Source organism: Balaenoptera acutorostrata, chromosome 4 (genome assembly GCF_949987535.1).
Source record: "Balaenoptera acutorostrata chromosome 4, mBalAcu1.1, whole genome shotgun sequence".
In the NCBI taxonomy this organism is placed as follows: Eukaryota; Metazoa; Chordata; class Mammalia; order Artiodactyla; family Balaenopteridae; genus Balaenoptera; species Balaenoptera acutorostrata.
The window spans coordinates 59490404-59504554 of record NC_080067.1 but is presented as its reverse complement, the minus strand read 5'-3'; the positions used below and the strand labels follow the sequence as shown (position 1 = coordinate 59504554).

General features: G+C 36.7%; 1 protein-coding gene and 1 pseudogene across 1 annotated transcript in view; one reads left to right on the top strand and one right to left on the bottom strand.

The window, feature by feature from the left end:
* NAALADL2 (N-acetylated alpha-linked acidic dipeptidase like 2) overlaps positions 1 to 14151 on the bottom strand; it is a 1059167-nt gene that overhangs the window by 489410 nt on the left and 555606 nt on the right. The gene's annotated exons all lie outside the window — the stretch shown is intronic.
* Positions 10541 to 10979, top strand: LOC103009484 (leptin receptor gene-related protein-like; annotated as a pseudogene).

Below are 14151 nucleotides of genomic sequence, written 5' to 3'. Positions count from 1 at the left end.
GCACATTCTTTTGTATTCCAGTTGATGAAGGTAGCCAATACCTTTTTGCCTTCACTTGGGAAGAAAAACAATTTACCTGGACAGTAATGCTGTAGAGTTTTACTGAGAATCCTTGTAATTTCTTATAAATCCTGAAGGCTGATCTGGATGATATGACGTTTCCTTAGAGGGTCTACTTTGTTGCAATATGTGGATGATTTGCTTCTTTGATCTCCTTCTCAAGCCTCCTCACAGGAAGACAGAATCCACTTGCTAAAGCTTTTAGCCTTAAAGGGACATAAGGTCCCCAAAGAAAAATTGCAGTTTTCCCAATCCCAGATTTAATATTTAGGGCACCTGATATCAAAACAAGGGCTACATCTAGATCCAGATAGACTTCGTGTCCTGTTTCCCAAAACTAAGCACCGATTGTGAGGTTTTCTCAGGTTAGTTGGTTACTGCCAAAACTGAATTCCAATTTCTCTTTTATGGCCAAACGTCTGTATGTTTTACTAAATAACCAACAACCAACTCAATTCAATGGGAAGTACCAAATGACATAGCCAAGGAGGCGTTAAAGGAAAGTGTGAAGAACCCACCTGCCCCTGGGCATCCTAATTATTAGATTCACTTTTTTCTTGTTTGTATGTGAAAAGGAAGGGAATACCCTTGGGCTGCTACCCAAAAACATGGGGACCAACATCAACTCATAGGGTATTATAGCCAACAAATGGACTCTGTGGAATGAGGATACCCTCTTGCCTTAAAGCCATTACAGCCACTGTTTTTTTTGGTTAAGGCCACTGAGAAAATCATTGTGTGATCCCCTTCAATCATTTTTATACCTCACACGGTAGAAGCCCTCCTGAATTCTCATCACATTCAATATTTATCAGCCAGCCATCTCACCTCCTAGTAAGTCCTTCTGTTAACTGCTCCTCATATAACTCTTTTACACTGTAGTAACCTTAATCCTACTACTCTCCTCCACTGCATTATGAACAAAGTCCCTCAGGACTGTTTAACACTGACAGATCACCTCCTGACTCCTCATGATGATCTACAGGAAATTTCTTTGGGTAATGCTGACTTCTCATGGTTCACTGATCATTCTTATTTAAAAGTTGACAGTGGCAAATATTGTGCTGGGTATGCTACTACAACTCCTTTTTATGTTATTGAGGCAGCACCTTTACCTAAGGCTACTGCAGCCCAACAGGCTGAGTGATATGCTCTTACATGGCCTTGTACTTTAGCCAAGGGCAAAACTGCTAATATTTATACTGATAGTAGGTACGCTTTTGAAGTAGTTCATGATTTGTGGATGTCATGGAAGCAATGTGGCTTCCTTATTTCCAGTAGAAATAACATTTAAAATGGCTTCTATGTTCAGGAATTACTGGATGAAATACTTTACCTGCTGCTTTAGCTATTATTAAGATTCCCAGGCATTCTAAACTTGACTCACCAGAAGCTAAAGGAAATCACCTTGCTGACATTTCCACAAGGAATGCTGTTGTTAAAGGGACCAATAGCAGCCAAACCTCTGTCATGGTCCAAAGGGATATTTCCCCAAATGATAACTTAGAAAAATTGGCTAGAGAAAACTCAGAATTGGACTTAGGAAAGGAAAAATCAATATTGGAAATTTGACAGTTGTTGGTTTGATAAAAAGAGAAAGCTCTGGTTTGAACCAATAATAACCTAGTCCTACCGGAGGCTATAAAATTCCCACTCCTCACCACTCTACATTCATTAAACCATTGATCTCCTGACAAGACAACAGAATTCATGAATCAATATTAGTAGGAAAACATTAGCAAGGCCACAAAAAATGCCTACTTCATTTGTCCCACTTGTCTGAAGTACAACCTCAGGAAGCCTGTTGATACTGCTACCAAATATTTTAAACTGCCTAATGGACCATTAGAGACCTGGGTAATGAATTTCACAGAACTTCCTCTGTCTTATGGATATAAATATGTTTTAGCAATGGTCTGGTATGTTTTCACCCTAGAATGAAATAGTCTACTGCCTCTTCTTTGGCAAAAATCTTTTTGGAAAGACCTCCTCTCAAACTTCATAGTGATTAAGGAACCCATTTTACTGACCAGGTGTTTTGACAAGTCTGTGCTGTTTGGTCAGTTTACAACACTTTTGCTGATTTAGTAGAATGTACTAACAGCATTAGTAAGACTCAGCGCAATCTGTAGAAACCCTCGAAACACCTTGGGCAAAAGCACTGCCGTTGGTCTTTCTAAATCTAAGATTCACCACTTTTGGAACTCGTAAACTCTCACCCTTTGAGACAGTCACAGGATGCCCAATGCATTTGGATCTTGCTTCTTTTGGCCCACAACTGATAAGAGGAAATATACTCCAATACTGCAAAGGCCTAATTGCTCTATTAAAAATAACTATGTTTTGGTAAAGCGATCTTTTCACAGCGAGCACTTGTGAGATGAAAACCTTAAGCATCACACCTTGCAACCTGAAAATTTCATCTACTGGAAACGTTATCTCCAGAAGAACCCTCTACAACCTTGCTGGACAGTCCCATATCGGGTACTGCTAACCGACCTTTGTACTGCCAAACTCCAAAGAACAGACTGTTGGATTCACATGATAAACCTAAAGAAACACCAAATCCTGACTGGAACTTCACTTCATCTGGTGACCTGAAAATAAAGATTTCCTGCAATTGAAACAGATGACATCTGATAAGACAGCTTTCCTAAGATATTGAGACGAGGCCTGTTAGAAGTTTGTCACCAAAACTTTGATAATGATATAACGCTTCAGATGAACTCCAATGTCCATGATGTTGATAACATATAGGACTTTAGATAAAAAGTGCCTGAAAGTTCTCCCTCCTACCCCTCCTCATTACTTGAATATCATCTTAGTAGGTTTCTAATCTGTTTACTTTCCCTCCAACATGAGACACTACACCCAGGAAAGGTCCTTCCCTGACATCAAGGGACAAAAAGCCGCTGAAACCAAAAAACCTGACTTTTGATGAGTGATGCTATCAGAGAAAGTTCTCAATCAAAAGGGGGAAATGTAAAAAAATCATCATCAGCAGCAGCAGCAGCAACCTCAATTAAAGAGAGTCAGGAGTCAGGAAAATGGGAGCTCTCATGCCATATGATGACAGCAGAGCCCAACAGGAAGAAGAAAGACTCCTCTTCTTTCCTGGCAAGGACTCAGCTAATGGAAAGCCAGGACTCTTTTTTTTTTTTTTTTTACTATACCTCCCAACTTCCTTTTCCTCCCTATAAAAGTGTTCTCCTTCCCTTGCCATGAAGGGACTTGCACGTGGCTCACCATGGTTGCAGACTCTGAAGTGCAATTCTCTGTTGATCTTGAACAAACCCATTTTTGCTGGAGAAATATCTGGCAGTCAATTTATTTCAGGTCAATATATATAATCAGGTGATGCATTCTTTCACTGAGCAAATATTCATTGATTCATTAGAAGCAGCAACATGTAGAAGCCAAAAGCAGTGTATTCTGGAGTCAGACTACCTGGGTTCAATTACAGACTCTACCACTTAGAAGCCATGCCATCTTGGGCAAGTTTCTTAACCTCTCTAGACCGCAATTTCCTCATTTATAAAATGAGGATGATGACCGAACTTACCTCACAGGGCTGTTGTGATGATTAAAAGGGTAAATATATGTGAAACATTTAAAGATGCTTGGTACATTGTTAGCATTCAGTAGATTTTTTATTGTTATTATTCATACAATTAATCTGACAAATATTTATTGAGTATGTAATATGATCCAGGTACTGTGGTAAGCATGGGATTACGTGGTTGCCACATACAAGGCCCTGTATTAAGTTCTATGAGGAATAAACAGACAGTTCAGAAAATGACTCTGCCGGGGCTTCCCTGGTGGCGCAGTGGTTGGGAGTCTGCCTGCCAATGCAGGGGACACGGGTTCGAGCCCTGGTCTGGGAGGATCCCACATGCCACGGAGCGGCTGGGCCCGTGAGCCACAATTGCTGAGTCTGCGCGTCTGGAGCCTGTGCTCCGCAACGGGAGAGGCTGCGACAGTGAGAGGCCCATGCACCGCAATGAAGAGTGGCCCCCGCTCGCCGCAACTAGAGAAAGTCCTCGCACAGAAACGAAGACCCAACACAGCCATAAATAAATAAATAAATTAATTAATTAAAAAAAAAAAAAGAAAATGACTCTGCCTTTGTATATATATTAGTTATCTATTGCTGTGTAGCTTAAACAGCAAATCTCTCATTTCTGCTTATTTACATGTAGTGAACTATAAAAGCAGTGAATTCAACTAATTAATACTCTCCAGTTCTTTCTCAATAATCAACTGGCAATAATTTTTTATCACTATGACTATGGTAATAATTCTGGTTCTGTCAGAATTTTTCTGTCTGTGTGGTTCATATTGTCTTGGCTGCTTCTTGCCTCAAGGCCCTTTTAATGAATCAGATATTCTTACTCTTTGCTTATGTAGGGAAGCAAAATTTGTCACCCCAAAATATACCTCTTTGGCATAAGGATTAATTTAGGGTGATTATTTTTAAGAAACAGAAGACTCGGGAAGTTTTTCTTGTTACCTCCCCTTAATTGCCTGAGAAAATTTAGATAAAGGGTTTGTTCCTGGAATAGAGCTCTCACCAGAGGTATTTGCAAGTCATCAGGGCTAGGAGTGGTGGGGAAAACTTGGCAGGGCCTACAGATCAGGGTCCACTCTGTGTCCCAGTGTCTACACAGGGCCCAGCGAACATTTGTTTGCCAAATATTTGTGTTTCTGTCTCCATGTGAATTGCCTTCCTCCCCTCTCTGAAGTTCTAAACCACTACCCCCAGCATCTTCTTTTGTCTTTAGCTGAAAATGGTATTTAAGGTGAGGATTTTGGCCATTTTATTGATTTACTCAGTTTTCCTGGGTCTCCCATGTATACATGCTATTATCAACTGTTTGATTTTCTCCTGTTAATCTGTCTCATATCAATTTAATTCTTAGACAAGCTAGAAGGACTTACAAAAGAAGAGAAAAAATTTCTTCCTCCTCAGCACCTATGTATTTTGGTAGTAGCTGAGCAATGTTCAGTCATTTTTTTCCTCTCCTGCCTGAGTGCACTGTGGCTGTATTTATGCTCTCTGAGAGCTTGTCTCTGGCGAAGGAATTCTCTCCATGAGATCACCAACTGCATTCTTCTTTATACTATAAATGGCAAATATTCCTATTCTTTGTATTCTTTTAGTTACTATAATGATAATTTTATGTTTTGAATGTGAGTTGGAAAAAGGCCTTTGTTGGTGTCCTCAACTCTCCTAATTTTACTGAAGACATTGATTTTGTATTCATTTGAGCAGTCGTCCTGGAATGTTATATTAGAAAATTTGAAGAGTACCTTCCATCTGGGAAGATGCTTTGTTTCCTTGATTAATTTAACTGCATCATTATGAATTAGGTTTTGTTTCTTTGGTTCTTCCATTAACAAAAGTGTGAGTGGAGATGTATCCTTCAGCCTTACACTTTGTACAAAAATAAAGTTTTAAATCATGCATTGCTGATTAATACGAATTATTCATACTCCCACTGCTAAATCATAATCCCTCCCAATTCGTTTGTACAATGAAACATCATTGTTATCATCAGGTTTATTTTCCATAGGAAATTAAACATAAGCAGGAAATGCAGTGTTCCTTTTTCTCATTATGTAAAAGGAAAAAAAATGAGCCTCTCAGGCTTCATCTGGGTCATGTTGAACAGACCATGGCCAAGAACAGAATCTAGTGTCACACCAAGTCACATATCTTCATAACCAGGGGGACATTTTGACTGTGGTCACTGAATGACCATTCACTAATCTGATGAATCTGTCAAGCTCTAAGCTCCTATTTCATAATCTACTTTTGAGTATATTAAGAGAAAACATTGATGTGTACAAATAGATCACATTAGTATAAATGAAGGCCCCCCCAAATCAACTTTTATTTAAAAGCATAAGAAAAAGAAAACACAAAAAGGGAAAAAGATGTTACTGATAAATGCCACTCAAATTACCTCAATTTGCTAGTAAATTTGATTCTTGCTTTATCTACCTTAAAATGTAAATAAATCCTCAATACTAGATTCCTTTTTGAAATCATACACATATTTATATTCTGTATTCATCTCTGACTTCAGCCATAAAATATATAAGATAGTTTATATCTATAATGCAAATATATAGGTTATTATCTATTACGTAGACGTATTTACTATAATTTCTTTTAATAGAGAATTCCTTATGATTATTTATATAATATTAAATGGCAAAAAAAGATACATAAGCAACTCCTCCATAAAACAGGTTATCATAATCTTCTGAATTAAAAAAATATAGTGACTAAACCAGCTTTGGTAATCATTCACAAAGTAATACAATTCCATATCTATATCATACCTTGTAAATGGATCTTAATAGATATGAACATGTAGCTTCAATATGCCATAGAAAACTTTACTGACCCTATGACAGGTGTGAAACTTTGTGATATTTCATTCTTATAAAAATTTTACTGTGGAAAATGTCAATGTATAAACAGGTAAAAAGAACAGGACAATAAAACTCCAGGCAGCCATCGCCCAGCTTTAAAAACTCACCAGTTTGGAGGTGTTCTGCTTTTCATCTACACCCCACCTAACAGGATTATTTTGAAGTAAATCCCACATATTCTTTTACTTCAGTTTAAATATTTCATGGTATGTATCATTAAATAGAAAGACTTTTTCTATATTATATCTGCAATACTATTATGCCACTATGAAAAATTTAAGATAATCCCTAATATCATTTGGTTTTTTCTTAACTGTTATTTTGATTCAGTCAGAATCATGGAGTCCAGTTAGGCCCACACATTGCATTGGGCTGATAGATCATTTGTCTCTTTCGTCTTATAGGTAGCCCTCCCTCTCTTAATTCCCTATGATTTATTTTTGAAGAATCTGGTCATTTGTTTTGTAGAGCTTTTCACAGTATGGATCTTGCTGCTTCCATCCTCATGGTATCATTTAAAATACTTGCTTCTGTGCACCCTGTAACCTGATAGTTAAATCCAGAGTCCTGATTGGGTTAGATTCAGAGTTTTTACAAGTACACTTCACAGATGTAGAATTCCATCATGAGGCACATAATGTCTGTTTCTCTCTATCCCACTTCTCCTCCCACTCTTTCTTATTAAGGTCCACTGTTGCTTAGTGCCTAGATTCATTATCTCATTGGGGGATTACAAAATCATAATATTTTAATTCTATCATTCTTTCTTCATGTATTAGCTAGAATACTTCTTCAAAGAAAAAGTGTTCCTGTGGCACAATGTTTTATAGGAAAGTTAGGTTAAATGCTTAAGTATTTCTTAAGTTGGTTGGTTCTCTAGCAACCTCTGATGGTCCCCAACAGATTTATATTTTAGTATCACTATGCATTCAAGGATTGTTTCACTTTTGAATATGTGAAACTCATTCAAATTTAGTTATCTTAGAGTAAAAAAAAAAAAAAAAATTAAACTAAGACCATACTTTCAGTTGAAAAAGATAATAAAAGAATAAAATTAAAATTCTAGAAGATTTGCCCAATATACTGAACGTATAGTTTGTGTTAAAAAGCAGACATTCCCCAGTTTTTAGAAAGCTAATAGTACTAATAAATGTAGACTAATAAATGTAGACTAATAAAACTAATAAATGTAGTAGAATAATATAATCCCACTAAATTTTATTTCCAAAGATCTACAATGTTTTGTCTTCTTACTATGTGCCAACATCTACGCCAAACCCTTTGTGTGATTTACCCTGCAGAATACTCACAACTTTATAAAGAATAGATTATTACTAACACTTACACTTGAGAATATCTAGCCTTGTTAGAAAGGCTGAATGATGTTTAATATTATACTTATGCCCTGGTTAACCTTGGGTCCCTGAAATCCCTAGGGGATCTGTGAATGGCTCCAGGAGATCCACCACCCTTCTGAATGTATCTGTGTGCATGTACATTTTTCTAGAGGGACTCCATATAATTTTACGCAGATTTTGAAAGGAAACCATAATCTCCCAAAAGTCAAGAATCAATGCAATATCTGGGTTGATCAACAAGAGTGTGATGAAGACATTGAGAACTGAGAATCTAGTTGATTTTATTTGTGCAAACATTCCACATATTTACCTGATATTAGAGATAGTAGCTAGCCACTTTCCTTTGGATATATTTTTCTAATATGCATGACTTTATATCTAAAAATGTACAGAACCTCAAATGTATCTTTTACCTAAGTTGGAAGATGTTTTTCTGATGCCAAATAAGACTTAGTCATAGACATTGCTAGATGTTATGTAATCTAGACTTGAAGTTCCAATAGGTATGCATCTGTTAATGCCATGAAATACAAAAATCTGTTGCATTTAATTATAAAAGAAATTCTTAAAACTGTTTCAGAAAATAAAGATCTCTAAGGAAAACACCATCATCATTAAATAAAATATAAATATGTCAAATAAACACCGTTCACTTTTATATATGCACTTGGCAAGAATAGCAGGCATAAACGTAAGACTGATTTCTCCCACCATCCCTAACAATGAATTTCATGATAGACACACAAGTCTGCTGGTGATTTTCTCACATAAATTTTTACGTTACTCATATCAACTTTAGTCAGTTTCAACAATATTATTGGTGCTATTTGTACTGTTTTTCAATGAATTGGCCATTTTTTAGTTTAACTCTGTGTCCTTCATCCTACACTCTACCTCTAATTGTTAGAAATAAATCACAATATCAGATATTTGCTACTGATAGAATTTCAAAGGTACACTCAATGCCAACTTATTGACAGTTTTAATACTGTATTCTAAGTACAGATCATTCTTTTACTAACACACAACCCCACAACCCTTTTTGCCCTGATGGGTATTCTATTTCATTTCTGCTTAATGGTACTTTTTATCACTCTGTTCATTAGGATAATCATCCTGGAACCACTAAAATGAAACACACTAAATGAAATGCTGCGGGGGACAGATTACCAATATTTCTAATTAAAGATACTGCTGACCATAAGCTAATTAGAGTAAGCAACATTTTAGGCATGATACAGAAACTATAAAAATATAAATTACTAGGATTAAAGATAGTGTGTTAGTTGAAACTATCAGGCTATATAAGGTATGTTTACATTGAATTAAAGATAATATTGGGTTGGATTCGTTTCAGTGGAATTTTATTTTACTTTTTTAATTATCTAATTCCTGGAAAAGACCACACTTGGCAGAGTCAATATTTAGATCCAAGAAGGAATAGACACTGCATCCACAGTCCTCACCCCTCTTTTTTTCCCCTTTGCCTCTGTAAGTTAAATGGAGAATTGAAATATTATCTCATTGATACAAGAAACGTTTAAACCTTCACTTAAATGACTCAAGTGAAGTTTTTTTTTTTTTTTTCCTGCTTGAATGAATCTATTTTGTTTTTGATGGAGATGTCATTGCTAATGTCCAGGGTGAGGGGTAGTATAAGCAAATGAATGAATACTCACCTTTTTACATTTTTCTAGACAATAACTGAATAAATCTTTCCTATTTTAACTTGAGAATGTAATTCTAGAATATATTAAGTCTTAGTCTGGAAACTAAAAGTTAACCCTTTGGAAAATAGAAGGATGGAAGAAGGGCAATTCTGACCATAGAGGTCAGGTCAAAGAACAGGCCTTGTTTGTCAGGGGCATGCTCTGTGACGTCAAACGCTAGCTCCAGGGAAGAGAGAAAATATTTCCTATAAGACACTAGGAAGAATATGTTTGTCTAAAGCTAAAATCAGAAGTCTTTAACTGAATTCTAAAGCAGAATGAAACATTTGAGATATAACAGTAAACTCAGAACTATATAGAAATATTTTCATTTTCAAAATAAGAAAACCAATAAATGCAGAAAACTTTGTTCTAATGAAACCACTATGAAGCTTCATAAAAATCCTAGACACATATTTAAATATGTGATATGTAAGCATTTAGAGAAGCATATATGGATCAAAAAAGCCCAAACTGGTTCAATAAATACAAGGCTCTCTCTTTTCTTCATTTATCTCTTTTCTTCTTCAATAATAATAAAAAGTTTAAAAAAGCAATAAGAAGGAGAAGAAGGAGAAAGAGGAGGAGGAGAGGGAGAAGAAGAGAAAGACAATGATTTGTCTGACAGATACATAGAAATTTTTAAAAATATACTGATTTTATGTACAGTGAATAAGATGGGTAAATATCAGTCAGAACTCATAGAACAAAAGTATATTTAAAGTTGGTGGAATAAAGATTTTCAAAGATTACTATGAATGAAAGAATTATTGAAAGAAAGGTAAAATGTTGAATTCTCGAGACAGGTAGCACAGTATTACTAAGGGCAATGTACTAAACCACATGAAACAAATAAGAAGAGATATTAGTGACTGTCTGCATTTAGGTAACCAAAAAATTACCTAAGTATGGGAGAGAGGAATCAAGGTTGGACAATAGTTCAGTTAAAGGGGAAAGAAGGGCGGGGCCATGGCAAGAAGCCGGAAGCAGCCGCGGCCCCACCTAGGAGACAGGGCGGGCGTTAAAACTCTTGTGGCATTATCCTTCACTGGGGCTCTTGGGCTGACTTTTCTTATGCTGGGATGTGCCTTAGAGGATTACAGTGTTTACTGACCCTTGTTTGTCCTGATATTCCACGTCATCTCTCCCATCCCCTATTTCATTGCCAAACGAGCAACATATGACGCCGATGCAGCAAGTAGTGCCTGTCGGGAACTGGCTTATTTTTTCACTACCGGAATTGTTGTTTCTGCCTTTGGATTTCCTGTTATTCTTGCTCATGTGGCTGTGATCAAATGGGGAGCCTGTGGCCTGGTGCTGGCAGACAATGCAGTGATTTTCCTTACAATTCAAGGTTTTTTTCCTTGTATTTGGAAGAGGAGATGATTTTAGCTGGGAGCAGTGGTAGCACGTGCTTTATTCTGAAAAAATGCACTTAATTTCTTAGAATTCATACTGTATGTATATGTGTGCACGTGTGGCCTTTTACTATGAAATTTCATATGCGGTTTTTTTATACCTTTGTAATCATGTTCACTTTAAGGAGAACTACATGGGGAAAAGGTTAGTTTTATTCCCAGCCAGTAGATCTCTCCATTTACTCAAGTTGAATTATGTTATTTGTTTAGCTGTTCATATAGTCACGGTGCTCTCAGAAAATATGTTAACACAGTCTTGTAGACAGTTGCTCACTCAGTGTGCTGCATCTCCACCTTTTCCCCGGGGATGTGCTTGAGTGGGCACATAGCACTGGGGCTGTCTCAGCTCTGCTCAGGACTTCCAAGAAATACCTGTGGCCCAGAGAGACAGAGGCGGCTCCCTCTTTATGTTGCAGACTCTTGCTTCTCCAAGTGTGGTCCATAGACCAAGAGCATCAGCATCTCGAAGCGTGGTGCATAGGAGCTTATTACAAATGCAGAGTCTGAGGCCCCATCCTCAACCTAATACATTTTGATGAGATCCCAAGTGAATCGGATGCACATTAAAGTCTGAGAAGCGCTGTCATGAAGGAAGAAGCATTGCCTTCCCCTTGGCTGAACCCCTTAGCCTCTCTGGGCATTAGCTGCTTGTAAAAACTGTTTCCCCTGCCCCTCATATGTTGAGGCCTACTTCAGACTATCCTTGGTATTTGTGAAATGTCCAAACCTATCATTTATAGCCTGTTCCTCAAATCTGTGAAGTGTTCTCAGTAGGGAGCAGCTATGGCTTCACATTGTCTGAAAGTCAGTGGCTGCCTTCACAGTGCTGGGGGGACAGATTCCCCACTGGGAGGCAGGGGAGGGAGGCTGGGCTGGAACTGGGCCCTGCTTTAGCAGGATGGGGAAGAATGGATAAGTAACGCTGTTTAATTTCCTTTCATCCTCTGACATTTCTCCCCAGCTCCTTCCCTATGCTTCTCCCCACACACCCTCACCAGCCCCTCCAGCCCCCCAAACACACACACTCCCAGCAGTTCCCATTTGCCCTAACTTCTTCATGGCTTAGCTTCTCCTTCCTATAGAGACGTGGAGCCAAGTAAGCAAGCAGAGGGTGAGCTGCTTAATCTTATTTACATGAGATATACTTATTGTCTTTCATGCCCTGTAGGACTTTTAAAATATATATATATATATATATATATATATATATATATATATATATATATATATATATATATATATATATATATAACACTTTATGCCACTTTTAAATGAGTCATTGAGAATTCAGGTCATGCTGGGTCCTGTAATCAGGTTTTCTAGATCAACTTTTTGTCCAAGACCTATCGAGAAAGGGAAATATGGGAACTAGAACCACGTGTAGAATATAAGCAATGATTTTAAAGCATTGTTAATGTGTGATAACTGACATACATTGAAAACACTGAAACCTTGAAGTTTGTAACTCCGTCATATTCTGTAACGATGCTGGGATCAGAAGACAAGAGTAATACCTAAAAGGATAATGTGCAAAGTGATATTTTAGCCTTGTGCATGATTTTATGTTTTCAATGTACTATGTATGTATAGAACTGTTAAAGTTGTTATTTCCAATATTTATATTAGAAAAATTATATAGACACTTTATAATTTTAACAAGCATTTTTAATAACACTTGCACTTACTATAGTGTAATAAATTTGACTTTTAACAGAAAAGTTTAATTTTAAAAGTTTTTATTCTGATGTCACCTTGCTTAAAAGGTAACAAAAATATGAAAATTTCTTGGTGTTCTGAAATGTGCGGTTGTGAGCAATAATCTATCCTGCATTACAATAATAGCAATAAGTTGTAAGATACCATTTTGGATGTGTAGTTGGCTTGGAATAGCTTTTCTTTTCCTAAGATGGAGATACTGTTTAATTTATACTACCTTTTGCAAAAGTGCCCTTGTTGCTTATACACATTTAAATAACCAAGGTAGCCTTAATGTGTAGCCTTAAAGCATTGCCTCTTGAGTGTATTTCCAGAATGATATAAAGTACTTGCATATAGAATATTTGTAGTTATTCCCTACTAATGGAATGGTTTATCAAAGTGATAGATTATTGGATTTTCTATATGTCTGAAACAGAGGCATTTATTCTACAGCACCTAAGTATCATTAAAGTAATAAATGTCTGAGGGAAAATAAATAAATAAAGGGGAAAGAAAATAAGCGCTCTACGGATTATAGGTTCCCTCAGTGGGGAGGTGGTTAACACAAAGTGAATTATGGGAGTCTGAACAAGGGTGTTGATGGTTTCTCTTCACTCCTCCAGCTCAACTACTTTCAGGTTATTACCCTCGGTATTTTTACATTAATATAAAATACATTTTTTAAATGATAGGAATGGGTTTAGTGGAGAGGAGCTTCATGTTAAGCACTCCAGTTTATTAATTAAAAATTAACTTGTTTGATTTTGTATTACTTATTTCAGTTGATAATCTCTTAAAGTAGCACATCTACTTATTACACACATACATTATTTTTTATGCATTACAAAAGATAACCTAGTTTTCTTTTGGCAATGATCGCAGAGAAGTTAAAGTTTAACTCGACAAAATCATTACTGTTATAAAAAGGGAAGCATTTGGTCTAATCAGAAGGTTTTACAGAAAATAAATATTTCTTTCACAAATTCATCTCTTGATATATGCTGCATGGCAAAACAAAATTAAGTCAACAAACTTATAACTTCCTAGGTACAAAACATTTTGAGAGCTACATTATAGTTAAAAAGAACACTTGGAAGTCAATTCTTCATGGGTCTCACGCTTATGTATATCTTGTAAGCAGAAGCACTGACTGCCTTTGTTCTGGGCTATCATTTCAAGAATGTTTACATAGTGAACAGACATGGAAAACAGAAACAGTATCTTTCTCTCAAGTTTAATGTTCCTCTTGGGTGACACAATGCATTGTGTGTGCTGATGTCACTTGTCCCCTCTTCATGTCACCCTGAACAAATTGGAGACTGGGGAAGAGGCAAAGGAAAATGCTGATATTCTGGCTATTGCTATTGTGGTAAGTAATAGAGTTCTTTGTCTCTGACTGAGAAGGCCTGTGTCTTCTGCCAGCATCCATGAAACTGTGGCAGGCTTACTTGTTAGCTGGAAAGT